Below are 8836 nucleotides of genomic sequence, written 5' to 3' on the forward strand. Positions count from 1 at the left end.
ATCATTTACATTAGGTATTTCTCCTAATGCTTTCCCTCTGCCAGCCCCCAACCCTCCGACAGGGCCCAGTGTGTGATTTTCCCAGCCCTGTGTCCAAGTGTTCTCATTGTTCAAGTCTCACCTGTAAGTGAGAACATGCAGTGTTTGATTTTCTGTTTTTGTGATAGTGTGCTGAGAATGATGGTTTCCAGCTTCATCCATGTCCCTGCAAAGGACATGAACTCATCCTTTTTTATGGCTGCATAGTATTCCATTGTGTATATGTACTACATTTTCTTAATCCAGTCTATCATTGATGGACATTTGGGTTGATTCCAAGTCTTTGCTATTGTGAATAGTGCCACAATAAACATATGTGTGCATTTTAATATTTCAATAGTTTTGGAAGAACAGGTGGTGTTTGGTTGCATGGAAAAGTTCTTTAGTGGTGATTTCTGAGATATTGGTGCACCCATTACCTGAGCTGTGTACATTGTATCCAATGTGCAGTCTTTTATTCCACACATATCTCCCACCCTTCCCCTGAGTACCCAAAGTCCATTATATTATTCTTATGCCTTTTCATCCTCATAACTCCTACTTATAAGTGAGAGCATACGATGTTTGGTTTTCCATTCCCGAGTTACTTTACTTAGAACAATGGTCTCCAACTCCATCTGGGTTGCTCTGAATGGCATTATTTTGTTCCTTTTTTTTTGTCAGAGCAGTATACATGGTATATGTATTACACTATATATATGCATGCCATTATTTTGTTCCTTTTTTTGGCAGAGCAGTATACATGGTATACATAATACATTTTATATATATATAAATCATTTATATATTATATACCTATATATCACTACATATATTTAGTGTCTGTCTGTCTATCTATCTATCTATCTATCTATCTATCTATCTATCTATCTATCAGATTTTCTTTATCCACTTGTTGGCTGATGGACATTTAGGCTGGTTCTATATTTTTGCAATTGTGAATTGTGCTGATATAAACATGGATGTGCAAGTGTCTCTTTCATATAATGACTTATTTTCCTCTGGGTAGATACCTAGTAGTGGAATTCCTGGATCAAATGGTGGTCCTACTTTTAGTTCTTTAAGAAATCTTCACACTGTTTTCCATAGTGATTGTACCAGTTTACTTTCCCACCAGCAGTGTAAAAGTGTTCCCTTTTCATCACATCAATGCCTACATCTGTTATTTTTTGGTTTTTTAATTATGGACATTCTTGCAGGAGTAAGATGATATCTCATTGTGGCTTTGATTGCATTTCCCTGATGATTAATGATGTTGAACATTTTTTCATACGTTTCTTGGCCACTCGTATATCTTCCTTTGAGAATTGTCTATTCATGTCCTTTGCCCACTTTGATGGGATTATTTGTTTTTTCTTGCTGATTTATTTGACTTCCTTGTAGATTCTGGTTAATGGTCCCTTGTTGGATGCATAGTTTTAAAGATTTTTCTCCCATTCCATGTGTTGTCTGTTTACTCTGTGAATTATTTCTTTTGCTGTGCAGAAGCTTTTAAGTTTAATTAGGTGCCATCTACTTATTTGTTTGTTTGTTTATTTTTTGGGACAAAGTCTCGCTCTGTCACCCAGGCTGAAGTTCAATGGCACAATCTCAGCTCACTGCAACCTCTGCCTCCAGGGTTCAAGGAATTCTCCTGCCTCAGCCTCCTATGTAGCTGGGATCACAGGTGTCCACCACCTCGCCTGGCTAATTTTTATATTTTTAGTAGAGACAGGGTTTTGCCATATTAGTCAGGCTGGTTTCAAACTCCTGACCTCAGGTGATCTGCCCGCTTCGGCCTCCCAAAGTGCTGGGATTACAGACGTGAGCCACCGTGTCTGGCCTCATCTATTTATTTTTGTTACATTTGCTTTTGTGTTCTTGGTCATGAGCTCTTTGCCAAAGTCAATGTCTAGAAGAGTTTTTCTCATGTTATCTTCTAGATTTTTTATGATTTCAGGTCTTAGATTTAAGTCTCTCATCCATCTTGAGCTGATTTTTGCATGAGGTGAGAGATAAGGATCCAGCTTTATTCTTCTACATGTGGCTTGCCAATTATTCCAGTACCATTTGTTGAATAAGGTCTCCTTTCCCCACTTTATGTTTGTGTTTCCTTTCTCAAAGATCAGTTTGCTTTATTTGGCTTTATTTCTGGGTTCTCTCTTCTGTTCCATTGGTCTAATGCCCGTTATTAGAACAGTATCATGCTGTTTTGGTAACTATAGCCTTGTAGTGTAGTTTGAAGTTAGATAATGTGATGCCTCCAGATTTGTTCCTTTGCTTAATCTTGCTCTGTCTATGTAGGTTCTTTTTTGGTTCCATATGAATTTTAGGATTCTTTTTTTCTAGTTATGTGAACAATAATGATGGTATTTTTATGGGAATTGCATTGAATTTATAGATTGCTTTTGGGAGTATGGCCATTTTCACAATACTGATCCTATCCATCCATGAACATGGAATGTGTTTCCATTTGTTTGTGTTGTCTATAATTTCTTTCATCAGTGTTTTGAAGTTTTCCTTGTAGAGGTCTTTCATCTCCTTGGTAAGGTTATTCCTAAAATTTTAATTTTTATGCAGCTGTTGTAAAAGGGGTTGAGCTCTTGATTTGATTCTTAGCTTGGTCATTTTTGGTGTATATAGCAGTGCTACTGATTTGTGTACATTGATTTTGTATCCTGAAACTTGACTGAATTCATTTATCAAATGTAGGAGCTTTTTGGATGAGTCTTTAGGGTTTTCTAGGTATACAATTACATCATTGGAAAACAGTGAGTTTGACTTCCTCTTTACTGATTTGGATGCCCTTGTAATAAGCATCTTTACCTGCTTCTATTTTCCCTTTACCTGCAGATTACTACTGTTTTATTTTTCATTAATGATAGCTGTCATTATGCACTCTAGGATGTCTATTTTTCCTTCCATATGTTGAAACCAAATAATAGGTATGATAATAAAGACTTTTAAAAAAACATGATTTCTTATTTATTTTTACTTGACTCCAAATAGAGCAAAATCCCTTGCAACAGGGTGTCATTTGACCACTAAAATTAGTGGTAGCCCTTTGTTTACATACATAAAATTACATAATACAATTATGGCTTTATTTACAAAATCAAATACTTCTGTAATTTACTTTGGGTTATGTATACAACTTTGTATTTACTACATATTAAAATTATCACTTAAGAATTAGGCGAAAATTCATGACAATGTTTTTGAGCACTAGTATACATTGTATTTACCATCCATTTTGCGGATTCCAGCTTCATTTCAAACATGAATCAATTCAGCTGATCAGTGATTCAGTGTTTTTTTTCTTCATTATATTGTATATCTATCATTTATTGATATGGTAGGTATGGTTGGGCATCGTGACTTATGCCTGTTATCCCAGCACTTGGAAAGGACGAGGCTGGAGGATCCCTTGAGCACAGGAGTTTTAAGATCAGCCTGGGCAACATAGTGAGATCTTGTCTCTACAAAAAATACAAATATGAGTCAGGCATTGTGGCATGTACCTATAGTCCTAGATACTTGGGAGGCTGAAGTGGAAAGGTTGATTAAGCGCAGGAGGTAGAGGCTACAATAACTATAAGTCGTGATTATACCACTGCACTGCAGCCAAGGTGACAGAAGGAGAACCTGTCTCAAAATAATAATAATAATAATAATAATAATAAATTTAAAAAAGCATGATACAGGAAACTTTACTCCATCAGTGTCAGTGCTTACTACTTAATTACCACCATCTAGGAAAAAAAAATTCACACAATTTTCTGACACACAATAGGTTGGATTCAGCACAGAGTGCTTTATATATTTCATATTTAAATGTTGCCTGATGGCAAAAGACAAACATAGGTATGTGTTAGAATTTAAAATCGTTTTAAAACTACAAATGAATGCAATAACAGAAATAACTTTTATTTATTTGTTTGTTTGTTTTGAGACAGGGTCTCGCTCTGTTGCCCGTGCTGGAATGCAGTGTCACAATCATGGCTCACTTCAGTCTCGCCCTCCCAGGCTCATGTGATCCTTCCACCTCAACCTCCCAAGTAGCTGGGACCACAGGTGCAAAACACCACGTCCAGCTAATGTTTGTACTTTTTGCAGAGATGAGGTTTCATCACATTGCCCAGGCTGATCTCAAACATCTGGGTTCAAGCGATCTGCCCACGTCAACCTCAAAAAGTGCTGGGATTACAGGCAAATGCCATGGTACCCAGCCAATAACTTTTACTTCTTACACTATTTTTGTTGACTTGATATTAGTCAAACAGCTATTGTCAATGGTAGAAGCATCTATGTAAGAGTAGCATTTCTAATATTTTTAATATGCTTAGCTTCACCCAGGCTATAGTGCAGTGGCATAATCATGGCTTATTGCAGCCTTGAACTCCTAGGTTCAAGCGATTCTCCTGCTTCAGCCTCCCCGAGTAGTGAGGACTACAGGTATTTTATTTTTTTTCCCCCAGACTGGTCTCTAAATTCTGGCCTCAGGCAATCCTCCCACCTGGGTCTCACAAAGTTCTTGAATTACAAGTGTGAGCCATGGGGTCCAGCCAGGATTTCCTTTTTCATAATAGTGGTACATGAGAAACCAAATGGCATGTATAATAGGGAGGATGCATTCTTTGTTTTCACATTATCTTTGAACATTCTGTTATGACTGTTGTAAAATATGAAGTTTATTTAGATAATAGCATGACATTCCCCTCAGCTCAGCAAATCAATTGTCTGAAAAGAGGCTCAATAGTGTAGAATGGAAACTACATATTCTTTTCCCATGATAAATCCTGACTTTCATGACCCTAACTAATTGAATCTAGGGTAAGACAGGGAGATAAAAGGTGGGAAAATTATATTAATAATAGAAAAAGATGATGTAACCAAATACAGAGAACTAAAGTAAATTTTCTAATAGAAAAATAATCCAAGTGAATTAGATTGTAAAAGAGATAAACCATTCTCACCTAACAAACCAAAACCAAATATTTAATAAAGGAAAAACTAATGAATTAGTTGAATCATCGTAAGTCAAGAATTCAGGGATTATAAAGACATTTAAATGTCACATTGTTCAACTACCTACATAATTATTTATAGAGCATACCTGCCGTAGATATTTTAGCCTGTACATCCATATTACCTCTTAGGGAATTATTCCACTTTTGACAGCTTTGTTAAAAAATTCTTACATACATTAATTCTTTTATATCTACTTATATATCTCCCATTGGAATAAATTCTATTTTTGGAACTTCTATAAAATTATTATTCTTCCATAGAACAATTTAAGAATTTTTTAAAATAAATTATTTTCTCCTCTGATTCAGTTCAAAGCATGACTGGTTCATTTATATGTTTCATATGTTGATTCTATCTTTTTTAAATCCCTTCATTTAATTAATAATAAAGCATCTCAACTCACGTTTTATTTTTATTATCTTATAACTGAAAATAACAATATTCATGTAATCTGAGCAGTGTAGAGTAGAAACCTGATTGTCATCATTTCATTTTAAATGCCATGTTTTCTTTAATGTGTGTGAGGAGTTAACTATTTCGACCATCACATCATGAATTATCTCAAAATGTTTATATTATAAATAATCATTTCAAAACATTGAAAAATGTATATGTTATAGCATTTTAAGAATGACAGTCATCACCTTTCAAAATATTTTCACTTACGACAATTTTTCCCTCAATGAATCACATCAGCTATACAGCTCTAGTCAGACAGTTTAGCAGGGTCAATGCACACTATTGCACTATAGTCTATTTGTTCAATAATGAAGTTCTATATTCCGTTCAATAGCATAAAAAGTGAATTATGATACAATCATGTTGGATAATCAGTTATTTGAAGACACAAATTTGTTAATAGCTAACACTGGATTTGTGCCATACTAAAGTGTTTAGGATAAAGAGTGTCAACTGATTCAAGCAAGGCATTTTGAAGTCACAATAGCTGCAATATGTTGCTGGTTTTTAAATAATAAGATATGACCATAGTTGATTCAGAGGTAATCTGACTTTGTAAAGTTAATTCCCACTAAACAATCTCACAAGATACTGTCAGGCAAGACTTAGTATCAATTTTTAAATTTATTTTGAAAAATATGAATACCAGGGTATTATAGTATTTTTTTAAAAAGATTGAGATAAAATCTTAGCTAGGCATTACTAGAACATAGCTAAAATAAAGCCTATAACTTGCTCAGACTTACCAGTAAACATTCGAGGCAAGATTTGTGTCACACTAACACAATCCAGCACATAAAAAATTATGGAATGTGAAAAGATGGAAATCATATTTATTAAACAGAGGGAATATTCAAAATTGATTTTTCGTTAATAAGAGGTTATTCCACATTTCTATTTGATCTTCAAATTTTCTTTGGACAGTTCATTGTAATTACGTCTTAGAATGTTTCAAAATTTTTCAAGTTTATATGTGATCATAAGCGGATACATTCATAACATATGCAAAGTATCATTGTAATATTCTAAAATTATGTTTCCCAACTGGAGTTATGGAGCATGTAAGGGATAGTAGTAAAATCACCTAGGAATTTTTTCAAAGCATTCATTTTTCTCTTCCCCAGATAGTGATATATGATAATTGGGTTGCAGAGGTTGCAGAGGAAAATCATCCACAAATTATTTTTATTCTGCCTTCTCTTGAAAACCAGTTACTTTGATCCACTTACAAATGCTTGAATGCCCCCAAAATATACCAATTGCTCATAGCATACAAAGGAAAGGGTAGAAAAGAAGGAAATGAAGACAGCATGAAAGGAGAGAGGGAGGGAGAGGGCAAAGAGAAGGGGGAAGGGGAGAAAGAAGGAAGAAAGGAAATAAGCAAGGAACAACAGAGAAAGGGAAGGAAGAAGAAAGAAGAAAATAAAGAAAGTATCCTGTTCTTCCACGTTTAGGATATTTCAGCCATCAATAAAAGTAAATTTAGTGACAGAGATATTGAAAGAAAGAAGAGCTGCCATATGTCTTCATCCTCCATAATTATGTCTGAATCTTTCAGTGTACTAGTGTAAGAGTAATTTATTTAATGTAAACCTCTTCCTTTATGTTACAAGAGGTAACATTAAAAAAAAGAAGGGGCATTTTAGTTTCTTAAAAATTGGCCTATACTTCTTATGATAAAAGCTAAAAATGCAGAAACTGTATGATTTATTTAATGATCTGAGTGAGACATATGGATTCTGAAAGCTAAGAAAAACAGAAACAACCAAGAATCTTTACTTTGCTCGTTTAAACTCTCATATCTCTATGATATAACGTCCATGAATAAAATAAAAATTATTTTGAGAACAATATGCTGGCTGGAAAATTAGAAGCTCCTGTCATAATAATGTTTCTGTCAGCATCTCTACTAAAAGTGATTTTTGCAGCATCAAAGCATATTCGGAAAAAAAAAAAAAAACAAAAAAACCCTGAACATCTAAGTATACATCTGAAACAGTTTCCAACTTGAAACCCAGCTATCACCTGTATTAGTCCAGGGTTTACGTTGTTAATATTTAATTTAGCATTTGCAGTGGAGATGTGCTGAGTGTTGTGGTATATATTTAGGTAAAGAAGTCAGCAAACCACAGACAGACACCTACGTCTTGACTATATTTCTATCTTTATTTCAGATAAGCTTCTCTCACATCGACTTAAACCAAAAATAGATCACACATTTAGGAAGTCTGGTTATATATATTTTTTACTTTTTAAAAAATTTAATGTTACTTTTGCTATATTAAGATGTTAGTAATATGCTAACAGTCAATATTCAAAAGATAATTTTATTTAGGCATACACAAAGCAAAAACTTGTTCATTTTTTCCTCAAGCAGTAACTATAATAGATAAATACTACACATAACTTAAAAGGAAAGAATAAACTACTATATTTGTAAATATACAGTTAGCTCAAACTTGAGTATGAATTTTGAATTTATATTGTTTTCATTATTTGAAGCCTGATATATGTCTGAAAACTTTCTTGCAACTTCAACTTAGACAGTATATTGTTTAGGTCATTTTTCTGATGAATATTAAGCTTAGATAAATACAGAAAATACTATATATATATCTTTCATTTAAAAATAATAAAATATAATGATCATTGAAACTTAGAATTCTGATAATGAACAGTAGTATCTATCTGGAATGCAAAGCAGCACAAAACATACAGAAACGGTTAATGTAATTTAGTATAAAATTTACCAGACATTTGGTCTGAAGTATCACTTAAAAAAATCTTGTTTGTTTGTTTCTTGTGTTGCAGTTCTATGTGCTTTGTTAAATTTTAATTGGCAAGTTTATTTATTTATTCATTCATTCATTCATTCATTCATTTTGAGACAGGGTCTCACTCTGTCAACCAGGCTGGAGTGCAGTGGCACAATCATGGCATAACCATCCAGCCTTTACCTCCTGGGCTCAAGCAATCCTCCTGCACCAGCCTCTCAAGAAGCTGAAAGGACAGGTACACACCACCACATCCAGTTATTTTTCTGTAGAAACAGGATCTCCCTTTGTTGCCCAAGCTGGTCTCTAACTCCTGGGCTCAAGAGATCCTCCTGCATTGGCCTCCCAAAGTGCTGTGATTATAGACATGAACCACTGAGGAAACAGCAAAAAGGCACTGGGAGCTCGCAGGGTCCCCTAGGAGCCCATTCCTGCCTGTCACCAGAGGGATCCAATGCTGGAGGAAGAGGGGGTAAAACTACAGGGAGAAGCAAACCTCTAGCTGAGCTTCGTAACAGTTTGAATGGGGTGAGAAGCCTCCTGGCCAGGACTCA

This window comes from Macaca thibetana, chromosome 5 (genome assembly GCF_024542745.1).
Source record: "Macaca thibetana thibetana isolate TM-01 chromosome 5, ASM2454274v1, whole genome shotgun sequence".
In the NCBI taxonomy this organism is placed as follows: domain Eukaryota; kingdom Metazoa; phylum Chordata; class Mammalia; order Primates; family Cercopithecidae; genus Macaca; species Macaca thibetana.